At 44.8% G+C, this 12896-nt stretch overlaps 1 non-coding gene across 1 annotated transcript in view; it reads left to right on the top strand.

Annotated features, from left to right (window-relative positions):
- Positions 1 to 12896, top strand: part of LOC123790278 (uncharacterized) — a 57478-nt gene that overhangs the window by 4357 nt on the left and 40225 nt on the right. The window contains exons 2-3 of the transcript XR_006779045.2: positions 7267 to 7304; positions 12306 to 12527. This is a non-coding gene — a transcript (uncharacterized LOC123790278). The remainder of the gene's footprint in view (positions 1 to 7266; positions 7305 to 12305; positions 12528 to 12896) is intronic.

Genomic DNA, 12896 nt, shown 5'->3' with positions numbered 1-12896 from the left:
AGCCTGTGGTATGACTTTGCCAAAAACAAGCGATGATTGATATTTTTGCGAAGGCTTAATTAAATGGTTTAAGGCAGTGTTGGTAGTCATGGTGGGAGGAGAGTTTGAGCTACCTGAATTCACTCACTGGGGAGTACTGCTGTATTCATAAGGCCTATCATTAGTTCTCTGATTTATGCTGAAGAATCATTAGTCGTCCCCAGAGAGTTGGTCCAGAAGATACATCATTACTGAAAACTGTCAGACCACATGGTCTCATTGCTCAAAGAAAGATAGGGATGGGAAACAATTAACTGCAAAGTTATTTGGGAAGACGACGACCGGGGAAGAGGTGCTAGACTTATGCCACATTAATTTTTTTTTTTTTTTTTAAGTAGGCTCCATACCCAGCATGGAGCCCAATGCAGGGCTTGAACTCAAAACCCTGAGATCAAGACCTGAGATGAAATCAAGAGTCAGACGCTTAACCAACTGAACCACCCAGGCACCCCTGACACATTAAATTTTTAATGCTGTACACAGTGCTTTACAAGTCAGCTTTTAGTATCGGGACCTTGGGCAGGGTCATGTGGGAAGCATGTGTCAACTCAAAACCCCAAGATCAAGAGTCACACGTTCCACTGACTGAGCCAACCAGGGGCTCTATCCATATCTTGCCTGTTGTAAATAATGCTGCAATAAACATAGGATGCATATATCTTTTTTAATTAGTTTTTTTTGTTTGCGTTGGGTAAATACCCAATGGTGAAATTACTGGATCATATGGTAATTCTATTTTTGACTTTCTGAGGAAACTCCATGCTGTCTTTCAGAGTGGTGCACCAGTTTGCATTCCCGCTAACAACACGCACGAGGGCTCCTTTCCACATCCTTACCAACACTTTTTATTTCTTGTCTTTTTGTTACTTGTTGTCCTTGACTCTAGCCATTCTGATAGGTGTAAGGTGCTATGTCATTGTGGTTTTGATTTGCATTTTCCTGATAGTGACATTGAGCATCTCTTGAAGTGTCTGTTGTCTGTATGTCTTCTGTGGAAAAATGTCTCTTTGGGCCCTCTGCTCATTTTTTTAATTAGATTTGTTTTTCTGGTGTTGAGTTGTATAAGATCATACGTGTGTGTGTGTGTGTGAATTTTTTTTTTAGATCTTTATGTATTTTGAATATTAACTTTTTAACGGATCAATCATTTGCAAATACCTTTTCCTTTTCAGTAGTTTTTATTGATGGTTTCTTCTACCTGCCAAAGCTCCTTATTTTGGTGTAATCCCAATACTTTAATTTTGCTTTTGTTTGGCTTGCCTGAGGAGTCGTATCTAGAGTGTCAAAGAAATTGCTACATTTGTTTTGTTTCAGGAGTTTTATGGTTTTAGGTCTCACATTTTGAGTATTTTTGTGTATGCTAAGAGAGTGGTCCAGTTTCATTCTGCATGTAGCTGTCCAGTTTTCCCAGCGCCATTTGTTGAAGAGACTGTCTTGTCCCCATTGTATATTCTCGCCTCCTTTGTCGTAGATTAATTGACCATCTAAGCGTGGGTTTATTTCCGGGCGGAGGCAGCTTTGTTTTTGTTTTTTTTAAACTCATCAGTGCCCTCTACTACTTTGAGCCCGTCTTCCTCATTTATAGTAGCTCTTTGTGGAGGTACTGACCGAAATCTGGAGTTACCTAGCGTTTGTTTTTTCGAACTTCGGTTGGCCTTACTGCCCTTTGCTCTCAAAGTCCAATGAAGATGAAGAAAGGAGGGGAGACCTCGCTGCCTGGGGCTGTTTTGGTGTCTCAGGGTGTGGCCCACACAGGCACAGGGTAGGCAGGAGTGGCTTTTGCAGGTGTGAAGTGAGGTTCCCTCTCGCCCATTAAGAGGCGCCCCCGCAGTGCTGACTGGGCTGCTGCCTTTCTCCCAGGGGCAGGAGAGCGCGCTAATGGCGGAGCAAAGCCCTGGCTGGCCTGGTAGCCGGCAGGAACCAGGAGTGCTTAGTTAAATTGCCGGCACATTAAGCTGTAGGGGCCTCTTCCTAAGCCATCAGGATTTCACATTTCCCACAAAGCCTAATCTAATGCTCTGGGAGGGGGCAGGGGAGCGGGTCTTTCAGGGGCTGTGCCGGTGGGGGACCTGGCCTGGGAAGTGGCCTTGTCAGGCTTGTTGGGAGGGGTGGACCTGTCCCTTTCTAGTGTGTCCTCTCAACTTGGCAGGGGGCAGAGTTGGGTCCTTCTCCTCCTCTCTGTGCTCTAACCTATCCTTTCATGTCCCCAACTCACTTTCTGTGTTAATAGCCTTCTTCCCTTTTTCTGTCCCTTCTGTTCACTGCTGCTTTCTCTTTCCCTGCTCCCTCTTGCTGGGCCTCATTTTCTCTCCATTGTCACTTTGAGGGCTGGCTGTTTGAAGTCCCAGAGTTACAATGCTGTCCCATATGTCCCGGTGACTAGATGTAATTCAGAGGTCCCCAACCTTTTTTTCTGAGGAGGAGCCAACCTTCACTTCCCCACTGGCTCGCAGATAACATCATGGCTGGTTTACTGACCAGCGTCCCTGAGCCGAGTGGTTGGGTGAGGCTGGAGGTGTCTTTCCCCCAACTAGGGGTCCCAGTGGTGTGGGGAGGGGAGTTGTGGTCAGGATTTGCTGGCATTGTAGGGAGCTGTCAGACAAGCTGAGGTCCACCATTGGGGAGTCCTTCCAGAAGCTGAAGGCAGAAATGAGTCCTACATCCAGGCAGGCCTGTGGTTTCTGCAGAGGACCATACAAGACTAATAAAGGCTGGAAATGGGGCCCTTGGTGAAGTGGTCCTGGAACCCATGAGACAGTTTGCAACTGTTGATCCTGGTCTGGAGCTGGGGTTTTCCAGGTGGTGACTAGAACAGAATGTTTTCTCAGTGGTAGTTAACTGGTTGTTGGAAGCCTGGCTTTCTACTTAGTGGGTTATGAAATGGATTATTTTCTCCTAAAAGCCATGCGGCAGACTACCCAAAGATGATCAGTAGGGGTTTTAACTTTCATTATTAAATATGTGTGGAAATGTATATATAAAAAGAAAGTACAGTTAAATGAATAATTATAATCATTAATATAACTGTAATGTATTCAGGTTTAGAAATAGAACTTTATTTTTAAACCCAAATGGGGTAATAGAATGTTTTGTGCTGCAGTTTGCTTTTTTCAGGATGTTGACATCTTTTCATATCAGCGCACGTAATTCTGCCTCATTCTTAAGGGCCAAATAGTAACGCCACGATTTGTAAGTTTCATGATTTATTTATTTAACCATTCCCATATTGGTGGCCCTTTAGGATTTTAGACATTGTGTGTATGTGCGCCTGTGTGTGATGTGTTATATGGCTATAATGAACAAATGCTATAGTATCTGTGGAGAAGGTTTAAAATTGTGTGTGTGCATATATATATATATGTGTAATATATATAGACACATCTTTTTTTTTTTTTTTTTTTTTTTTTTGCACACCAGAACTAGTGTTTATCTGTAACATAAAGTCCTAAAGGTGAAATTGCTGGTTCGAAGAAGAGGGTGTTTTTATTTATTTAAGGTTTCACTTAAAAACATGCTTTTATTGACGAGTACGTAAGAAAACAGGATGGTCCCTAAGTAAAAAGAAAGGATGTTTCGGGGGCACCTGGGTGGCTCAGTCGATTAAGCGTCTGCCTTCGGCTCAGGTCATGATCCCAGCCCTGCGTCGGGCTCCCTGCTCCGCGGGGAGCCTGCTTCTCCTGCTCATCCCCCTGCTCGTGCTTGCACACTCTCTCTTTCAAAAAAAATAATAATAAAAAAATAAAGTTTCCTCCAAACATTAGGGAGGAATGGGATACCTATGGCTGGGCAGCTTAGGGGGGCTATTTTAATTGTTGGTAGATCTTTTGATGTAGCAATTATTTTTTTAAGGACCATTTAATAAATGTTGTAGATACAGATTTTATAGAGCAACAGGTTTGGATCCCGCCAGAGGTTCTCTACGGACAGCTTTATACAACAATTTTAGCGGTTATGTTACCCTCTCTTGAAGGCAGCTTCTCTGGATCCCCTCGAAGTCTCCAAGGCTGGAAGAATGCTACAACCTGCACACTGAGTTTAATGTTGGAGGGAGGCAAGATTGATTGGCTGTAGTCATCTTTTCTTTTCTTTCTTTTTTTTTTTTTTAAGATTTTATTTATCTGAGACAGAGAAGGGGAGGGGAGGAGCAGAGGGAGCGGGAGAGAGAATCTGAAGCCGACTGCTTGCTGAGTGTGGAGCCCTGCTTGGGTCTCAGTCTCACGATCCTGAGATCGTGACCTGAGATGAAGCCAAGAGTTGGACGCTTAACTGACTGAGCCACCAGGTGCCCCAACTGTAGTCATATCTTCAACTAATGTTAAACTACTGTGGATAATTAATGTGGGGATGACTTTTCAGACTTTACTACTCCTTGTCTACTGTGTCAGGACAAGTTGAGTGTGCTTCTGTCTTTGTGTTAGCTTAACGTTGGGGATGGTGGCTTAAAGCAGTTACGGGAATAGCATTAGCAAAGCATATGAATAAAGACTGTAGGATTTTAGGCTCCTTTGTAGTTTGTATGTCAAAAATGAAGGTCTTCATTACTCTAGGACAGGGCCTCCGGAGATGGATGATCCATTATTATATTTTTTTCCCTTTCATGTGCGTTTTGATGCCCTTGTTCAGTGAAAGGTGCCATTTCTGAGCTCTGTCATTGTGTCCTCCACAAAGAGGCCACCAGCCGGCATGTTGATACAAAAGACATGCTCTATTATTCGCTCATGGATTTTGTGAGGACAGTTCAGTGCCTCGTAGAACTCTGGCAAGCAGAAGATCCTGAATGAGGTAGGGGATGGCTGATAATATTTGGGAGGTTGACAACCAGAATCGGTATTTCGACAATGCTGAAGTAACATTGCAGGTTATATCCTTCCAACCTGCCCCCCCAAAGAAAAGCAACTTAGGAAATGGTAACACAGCAAATGGTGAGCAAGTTACAAAATCAAAGATCTTGCCCATGTTGTGGTAACAGTGAACTCTCAGAGGTCTCCTGCTGTTGCTCTGTTGTTGGGCACGTCAGCTCCTACCGAGTTGAAAAGGTGAATCCCCGTGGTTGCTCCTCCCCAGGGCTTCTGTGTCACGTCCATGTCAGTAGTAGGGAGTTCTTCCTAGGAGCAAGCCCATGGTTCTAGAATGCTCATTCTTGTGGCTGGGGCCGCTGCTTCTCCTCTCGGCTCGTTGCACATGTGTGTGGCCCAACTTCCCCTCCGAATGGTGTCATTCAGGCAGGCTTCTTGTACGTTTTCCAGTAAAATTGCGGAACTCATTACGGTGGCTGTCCAAAGTGAATTTTGTATAGACTGAATAACCAAACTATCCTCGCTACACCCTAGAAATTTGGAGAACTTCCCGCATTTTCCATCTGATGCAGTAACAGACAAGTGGAAACGACTGTTTTATTTTTATGACTGGCAGTACTGAAGGGCCAGAGCAAGCCAGCTAGGGTTTGTTCTCTCATATCCCAGGCTGCCTTGTCCTTCATATTGTTGAATATCGTTTACGGTTGAATAAACAAATGATGAGGTTTGCCAGTAGCATCAGAGAAGCAAACATAAGTTACGTGAATCCTTTTACAAGAGGTAATAAGTATAGAAAGGGAAGCTGTAGGGGCGCCTGGGTGGCTCAGTTGTTAAGCGTCTGCCTTCGGCTCAGGGCGTGATCCCAGGGTGCTGGGATCAAGCCCCGCATGGGGCTCCCTGCTCAGTGGGAAGCCTGCTTTTTCCTCTCCTACTCCCCTTGCTTGTGTTCCCTCTCTCGCTGGCTGTCTCTCTCTGTCAAATAAATAAATTCTTAAAGGAAGAAAGAAAAGGAAAGAAAGAAAGGGAAGCTGCAGGGGCTCCTGGGTGGCTCAGTCGGTTAAGCCACTGGCTCAGGTCATGATCCCAGGGTCCTGGGATCAAGTCCTGCGTTGGGCTCCTTGCTAGGCAGGGAGACTTCTTCTCTCCCTGCCTCTCTCCCCTGCTCACGATCTCTCTCTCTCTCTCTCTCTCTGTGTCTCTGACAAATAAATAAAAATCTTTAAACCAAAAAAAACCAAAAAAAAAAAAAAAAAAAAAGAAGAAGCTGCAGTGATCCTGAAAGTCTGTTCTTAGTAAGGTCTTTTGTGAGCTGACCGTTGGCCTGGTCTCATCCTGTCTCCTTAGGCCATAATGAACCCATTCAACTCCTCCAGTGCACTCAGGTTTTTCTCACAGGTTTTTGTCTCTGACCAGAGGGTGAAGGTTGAGTGGTTGGATTTCTGTTTATGCTTAACTCTCAGTGTAATAATCACTTCCTCCCAGAAGCTCTGACTTTCCTGATCTTTTGTCTCTAGTTTGAGCTCCGCTGTACTAAGTGCTTCCTCTCTCAGCCTGATTTCATAATTGCTGGTGTTAACATCTGCCTCTCTCACTAGTCCCAGGAGAAGCTGTCTCCTGCTTACCTTTAGCTCCATAGTGCCTAGAACCCCTGGTGCTGGGTCATAGTGGGTGCTTCTAGAAGTATTTATGGAATGAACAAATGACTGTGTGAACGGGATAAACCAACATGTCAGTGCTAAAATTTAATGAAAACCGTAAACCTGAGAGGACAGAACAGCACAAACCCAGTAATTCTAGAGCTTTTTTTAGCTCAACAAACCATACCCAAAATTATGGGTATGAGAATCAAGAAAAATTGAGGGACTTAGAATCTAAATCTTTCTGCAAGGATCCTGTTAAAAGGCCAGCTAATGAGGGAGTTTAAAAAAAAAAAAGACACAGAAGAAGGTCGTTAGAGTAAGATCTGCTCTCATTCTTTTAAACTTTAAAGATAATTTTATAAATTCTGAAGGAGTATATGTAAGGATAGAAGGATAAGCATGACTTGTGGCTTTGGCGATAAGAACAGTTTCAGGGTGGGGGAAGCCTCCATGCAATCATCAGAATTTTTTTTTTTTTTTTGTAACCACATGTCCGGTACTCAGTCAAGTGACATCTTAGTTTGAAGCAGAAAGAAAACATTTAAAGAACTTAAGTAGCTGAAGTATCTTGTGAAAAAAGAATCATAATTACAGAAATTACTGTAAAAAGGGAAGAGCAGATATAAATACGTTACCAACAAAGGTTCGATGAGTAGTGGGAAGGGACATCGGGGTGCTGCAAGTGGGTAGGTAGGAGGTCTGCAGAGGCATGCTAGTGGTTTAGAAAAAAGTGAGTAGCGTGAAAATATCTGAAAGCACTAAGAGAACCTTTTTTTTTTTTTACTCTATAGGTTCCCTTCTTGAAACTCTCAAATACAGAAGAGTCTAAGTAAGTAACAATTGCCCATAATTACAGCACCCAGGGAAAAACACTATCAGTGTTTTTTTCCTCCTAGCCAAATTCCGTCTGCAGTTACTGTACAACTTCAAGTGTGAAATCTTAATGTACAACTCAGTGAGTCTGTAGTAGTCATGTAAACATGACTCAGCCTAAGATGCAGACATTTCCATCATTCCAGAAGGCTCCTTTTGTGCCTCTTGCAGTCAGTATCTGTAGATTCCTTTTGGCTGTTCTTAAACGTCGTATAAATGGAATCATACAGTGTGGAGTCTGTTGAATCTGCTCCTTTTACTCATCATCTGCGAGAGTCATCCATGCTGTTGCATGGAGTAATTGTTCTTTTTTTTTTTTTTTTAATTTATTGACGGACAGTTTTCTCTTGTATGTCCCGTAAGCTGTCTGTTCTGTTGACGAACATTTTGGACTGTTTCCACTTTGGGGCTATAATAAATAAAACGGCTTTGAATGTTCTTACTGTGCTCGTTTCACTTCACTATACATCTGAGAGCAGAGTTGCTGGGTCCTAAGGTAAATAGTGCCAAAGAAATGAATATATTATATACTTGTGAAGGCTTGATCGTTGTAGTGTTTATATATGGGCCCATGATGTAGTGTGAATTATTTTTTATTTATAAGGTTAGGGGTCAAGGTTCATTTCCCCCCCTTTGCAAGAATATCCAGCACTGTTTTTTGGAAGGACTAATTTTTACTTTCAGAATTGTAGTGGTGCCTTTCTGTACAATTAAGCGACTACTGTCTGTGTCTGTTGTAGGCCTCTTCATTCTGTACATTAATCTAGTTATGAATATTTAGTTTAAAGAAAATGGGATTGGGGCTCCTGGGTGGCTCAGGAGGTCGAGTGGCTCAGGTCATGATCTCAGGGTCCTGAGATTGAGCCCCTGGTCCCCCTGTGCCTCCGCCCAACCCCCTCTCCCCCCACCATCGCTCAGGCACACGTTCTCTCTCTCACAAAAAAATAAATAAAATCCCCCCCGCCAAAAAAGAAGAAGAGAATGGGAACACGCTGAATATATAGCTTAAAAAATTTTTTTCCATGCGCAACGTGGAGCCTGTCACGGGGGTTGGAATTTAGGACTGTGGGATTGAGACCTGAGCTGAGATCAGGAATTGGACACTTAACAGACTGAGCCACCCAGGTGCCGCTAAAATTTTTTTATACTTAATACTACATCATGCTTCAAAGTGTTCTGTTTTGCTCTTTATTTTGAGACTTTCCTCAAATGTCTGATAATTTCTGTCCATTCGTTTGTGTATTCTGCAATACAGAGTGAGAGTTCCGTGTGCCTGGGCTTTGCTGCGGGGGGACTGGGTGAGTCATTTCTTGGGAGTCTCCTCAAATACCGGTATCAGTAATATTTCTTCCACGGGGACTTTTTAGTTTTTCCAGAGGAAAATTCTTCACTGTTCTCCCTTCAGGGTCAATGCCAGGCTACCGTGTATCTTGTAATTAAAAAAAATAAGGACAGCTTTGAAAAAAAAATTGTTCTTTCCTATGTCTCTACTTTTTGAGGTCCTTTCTAGTGGTCTTATCTTGCAGGACTGCTTCCTGAAAGCGCAGTCCCTGCTCTTCTCACGGTATGACTGAGTGACCGCTGATGCTGTGCTTTGGAGCATGTCTTGATGGGGACGCCGGATAGCCGTGTTCAGTGCGGTCTGTTAATGGATCTTGGCTGCTGCTTGATTTGAGCTTTCCCGTCTGCAGCTCTGATTTGTCTTCAATAGTACGACCTCCAGTTTACATTTGGCCCTCGGTGTAACACACTCGGGTAGTAGGAGGGCTTGCATCTCACCTGACCAAATTGATAAGGGAAGATGTTATCATACCTTGAATTTAAAGCGCATTTGTGTTTTGATTACACTGAGTGGTTTGTACTAGACTGTGTCAGTGTGAGGTAATCTTTTTTTTACTTCGGTTGGCTTGTATACCAACTTGGGACTCCCGATTGATTCCCACTAGGGGAAGTTGTGCTTTGCAAATGCCAGCTTCAGGATCTTTGATCTCAGCACAGATGCTGTTTCTGTGATTCTCCCTCTTCTCTTACCGAGATTTTTTAATTTTTGTTTTTTTTACTACTTAGAGGAAAATGAAGATAGGTCCAGATTTTTATCCCTTTAAGGTGACTGGGTGTCTTGGGAACAAACGGACCCAAGAGGGCGGGAGGCATGGCAGCTGGAGCCCTGCATGGTTTATGTTCTTTATAAGCGCCTCTGTGAGCAGCACATGGGATTTTCCCCCCCTAGACATTAAGTGAGTCCTCAGGTAGAGGGAGAAAGGTACATACCAAAATTGAGTGGGAAGCGTATTGAGGGAGAAGGAGAGAGGACACATCCTTTTGGAGGAGTTTCGAGGGTTTCAGAGAGAGAGACCAGCACAGGATAATGGGGAATAGATGCAAGTAGATGGATCCAGGAAAGACATGAAATGTTGAGGACTGAGGCTGTGATATCGTTCTTTGCACTTTGTTCTTTTTCCCTTCTCAAGGGCAGTGTCTACAGAGTTTGGTCCAGACCTTGCTAGAGTGAGACTGACCATTACTGCAAGGTTTTGTTGGAGCAATCAAGATACAATAGAGTTTTGATGGGATTAGTTCAGTTCAGAGGAGCCCCCACCCGCTGCACTGAATTGCTGGAAAGCTAGTTATGACGGCCGTGTTCTGCTTCTGCGACTTAACAAGTAAATAATGGAGCAGCCATTTGGGGGACAGGAAGGGTCGATGAGATTGATTTCTGTTTTAAACCAGGTTTTCCACAGCCTTCTTGGTAGAAGACAGGAAATGCAGAAGTGGTTTGGGGTTACATACGTGTCCCCAGATTCGGTGAATATTGCAGTGTTAGTCACCACAAGCCTTTGCGTTAGGATAAGGAGCAAGGCCATTCCCAGGTCAGACTGCGATGCCATGCGGGCCAAGAGCAGAGAAGGGAAAGAACTCGAGGGTTTGTTTTTGTTTTGTGTGTTTTTTTGTTTTTGTTTTTGTTTTTTTCTCTTTCCAGAATCCCTGTTAGGCCTCTGGAAAAATAAGTCTCTAAAATGAGGGACAGAATGCAGATGTGATCAAGATGGAGACCTTCAAGCCATTCTGATTCCATATTATAAAGTTTCAGTTTCTAATCACCTCCTTCACGTGACACTCTCACCTCCTCCTACTGGTTTAAGCCCCTATTCCTGCCCACCTGTCTGTTTACCACCTTTTCTAAAAATCCCTACCCTATGTTTGCCTTTTTAACCAGGTGCTCAGGGGATGGGTTTGAGCCATACCTATCTCTGTACCCCATTACCTAGCGCAGCGCCAGCACGGTCAGCACCGTGTGACTATGTGCTTGCCTGAATGTCACTCGGGTTCATTAGCTTGCTTACTACTGGTTCCTAGAACTGGAAATTCTGTAGAGATGGTTTAGGTTAGGCTAGGTTTCTGCCTGATTTATGAACCGTTACAAAGTCTTCTGGAAGCGCTTTTCTTTTTTTCTTCTCTGCTTTTCTGAAGCGCCTCTTCATCTTCGGGCGGGCTTCCTCAGGGCTGCAGATTGGCTGTCAGCAGTTCTCTAGGCCGTGTCCTTGCTAGACTGTGTGCGCTCAGGTTACGGGGAGAGGAAGGGCGGGAGTGTGTGAGAAGAACCCCAAGCTTTTAATTACCAAACCACTTCAGAACCAGTCCCATTGGCCAAGGACTGCCACTTGTGATTGACTTAGTGCTGGATTCCTTGTACCAGTCCTGATGAAAAGGGGGAGAGAGTGACCTGGGTTGGCTGAGGTCACCCGGGCTCATCCTGGAGCTGTTATGGAGGGAAGAGTGGATGGATACCTGACCGGAAATCTGACCGCTGTTATGAAGGGGGATATGGTTGTTGTGCAGGCAACCTGCAAAGTCCACTGTATTTTAATCTGGATTTTCCAAGGAACCTTACTTTATGGGTATTTTATTCTTCGTATTCCTATAGAGTCACTTACAAATTTATTGATGACTGTGATAAAGAAGAAGGAATAGTGAAATTACTAAATTTTGACTATGAGAGTCTGCCTTCTCTTAACCTACTGTTTAGTTGGGGATAAAAGACCCCTGAGTAGGTAAAGAGTTAAACATCAGTACCGCAGATGGGTTACAGTACAACGCAGCATCCATCCGGGGTATGTACTTCGCATTCCCCAGTAATGCTCTTAATCAGGTCATTGTACTGCCCGGCACCGCAGGGCTTGCAGAGACGATGGAGAGGAGATGCTGGCCCTGCGACTTCAAGGCCAATCAAGAGAATGGTTAACACGTCTTTGGGGGCTGGGAAGCAGTGGTCTCCCTGACAAGCAAACCACCAAGAACAGGCACCATTAAACACAATTGTGAGGGCTCCTGGTGAGCCCTCCGGAGTCGTGAGAACCCGGATGATCTGAGGACATGCTCAGTGTCCTGCATAGAGAGCTCTGCCCTCTGTCCAGTGAGGACTAAGCACACAGCTCAGCTGCTGAGAGCCGCGGGTCTCTGGTCGGTCACAGCAGTAGTGCTGGTTGTTAGAAGATCCCAGTGTGGCCCAGGCCTGTTTTTTGGAGGATTTCTCTTGCCGGGTTAGCCCCCAGTGATGGGACTTACAATTAGTGCTGTTACACTTGCTGCCTTCTTCCTAGAGCTGTGCACTCACATTTGTGGACATTTCAGAGAATTTTTTTAAAAAATGCTGTTCTCGTACCAGGCATAATGCTAATAAGCTCCAGGGTCATGGTGATGATCCACAGGTGATTTGATCCCTGCTGCCACAGCCTATAGTCTAGTGAGGAAGGCAGGCAGGAGAAGGCGAGTAAACAGGTACAGAGGATATCTGTCAGTTGTGGGAATGGTGAGAAGGAAACAGTGGGCAGAACCAAAGGTTTACAAGAGGTTTGTAACCTTTAAGGTGTTTTGTAAATGATCTCTTGAGTTGAAATTTTTTTCCTAATGATTTCCACAGATTAGATGAAAGTAATTTTCATTATTTGTCTCTTAGGTACATTCTGCAGGTCCCTGATGAACCCAGGGAACCCTCCACCGTATCCGGGCCCTGGTCCGACGGCCCCGTACCCACCTTATCCACCGCAACCGATGGGACCAGAGGGCTACCCTCCAGGACCTATGGGGGGCCCCTACCCACCTCCTCAGGGGTACCCCTACCAAGGATATCCACAGTACGGCTGGCAGGGCGGACCTCAGGAGCCTCCTAAAACCACAGGTACTGGGGACGGGGCCTGTGTAGATGTGGGTGTGCCTGGGCACAGCCCCACGTCAGCAGAGCAAATGTTTGCATGTTTTCTTCCGCAGAGAAGGAACTCGGGCGTTTGTGTGTCATGGTTGACTTTCCCAAAGCTTGGTGACTGCTTCGGATGGTTTCTGACTCCTGAGAAGTACTTTTTTTCTCGGGAGGCCTGAGTCAGTTCTGCCTGCTTTGTCTCTGATCCCTCTGGCGCTGATGACTTCCAGGGCGACGTGTTTCTGGGGGTGCCTTCTGGAGTACTGCTGGGGGAAAGTCCCAGGGGGGTCTTGCTCTGGCAGCCAGTTTTGTTTTTTAGATTTGGCCTGTCGAGATTATTTGCTCTCTCGG

Source organism: Ursus americanus, chromosome 5 (genome assembly GCF_024610735.1).
Source record: "Ursus americanus isolate L20-20 chromosome 5, mUrsAme1.1.p, whole genome shotgun sequence".
In the NCBI taxonomy this organism is placed as follows: Eukaryota; Metazoa; Chordata; class Mammalia; order Carnivora; family Ursidae; genus Ursus; species Ursus americanus.
The sequence above is the reverse complement of the archived record's forward strand: the minus strand, read 5'-3'. Positions and strand labels throughout refer to the sequence as shown.